We start from the raw sequence: 968 nt of genomic DNA, 5'->3' as shown, positions 1-968 counted from the left end.
ACACACACGTGTGTGTGTATAATTTTTTTTATCTATAAAGATATGGAAAATCACAATTTAAATAAAGGACTCAGTGGTAGAGAGGATGTTTATAGGAATGCTGGCAAATTTGCAATCTTTCATTTGCAGAACTTAACAACAACAACCCCCCCCTCCCTCTCTCTCTCTGCACACACACACACACACACACACACACACACACACACAGTGTCAGGGTTTGCAAATCTTTTTGAAACTAAGTTGGATGCTCTTCCTGGTGTCAACCCTTAAAGTTGCCTTTTATGACATGCAGGGTTAGGGTGTACTTATTTCAGCATTAAAATATATTTCCTTTGTTGTGTATAAACACACACACACAATCTATGTACACATTCATGCTCATACATATTTGAACGTATGAATGGTTGTTTAGAAATGTAGTATTCCAGGCTCTTTCATTGATTAAGTTTCACAGCAGTCTTTAGAAAATTTTGCAATTCAAAGTTATAAAGTTTTTATCTTTTTTTTTTTTTACTTTTTTTGTTTACTTTTTCACTGTAAGATTCTGAGTCTACTGGCTGCTTAGATTTTGTCTGATGGTATCAAAGCAAATTGCATGATATGTGAATGTGTGTTTGTGTTTCTTTCTTCATCTTTGTATTGAACTCAAGTATCATTCAGACATCTTATGAAAATATTGCTATTTTCTTGGTGTATTTGTTCTGGAATGTTTTTACCATTTTTTTTTCTTTATCAGTTTCATTGATTGTTGCTCAGAAAATAGCAAAGTGTAGGTCTAATTAAAAACACCATAAGGATAACTATTCTTTTTTTGTTTATTTCTTAGATTTTATGGATCAATTACTCCACTTGCTTCTCTTATGTTTCAGCTGTCAAGTTTATTATATTCTCTATTTGAAGTGAGCTTATGGAGTGACAGCGTGATCTCTCTCTCTTTCTCTCTCTCTCTCTCTCTCTCTCTCCCTCTC

The 968-nt window shown here is 33.6% G+C and overlaps 1 protein-coding gene across 1 annotated transcript in view; it reads left to right on the top strand.

Moving 5' to 3' along the window:
• LOC106876754 (DENN domain-containing protein 4C) overlaps positions 1–968 on the top strand; it is a 129,521-nt gene that overhangs the window by 75,345 nt on the left and 53,208 nt on the right. The window lies entirely within an intron of this gene.

This window comes from Octopus bimaculoides, chromosome 12, assembly GCF_001194135.2.
Source record: "Octopus bimaculoides isolate UCB-OBI-ISO-001 chromosome 12, ASM119413v2, whole genome shotgun sequence".
Lineage (NCBI taxonomy): Eukaryota > Metazoa > Mollusca > Cephalopoda > Octopoda > Octopodidae > Octopus > Octopus bimaculoides.
This window is presented reverse-complemented; position numbering and strand designations above follow the sequence as displayed.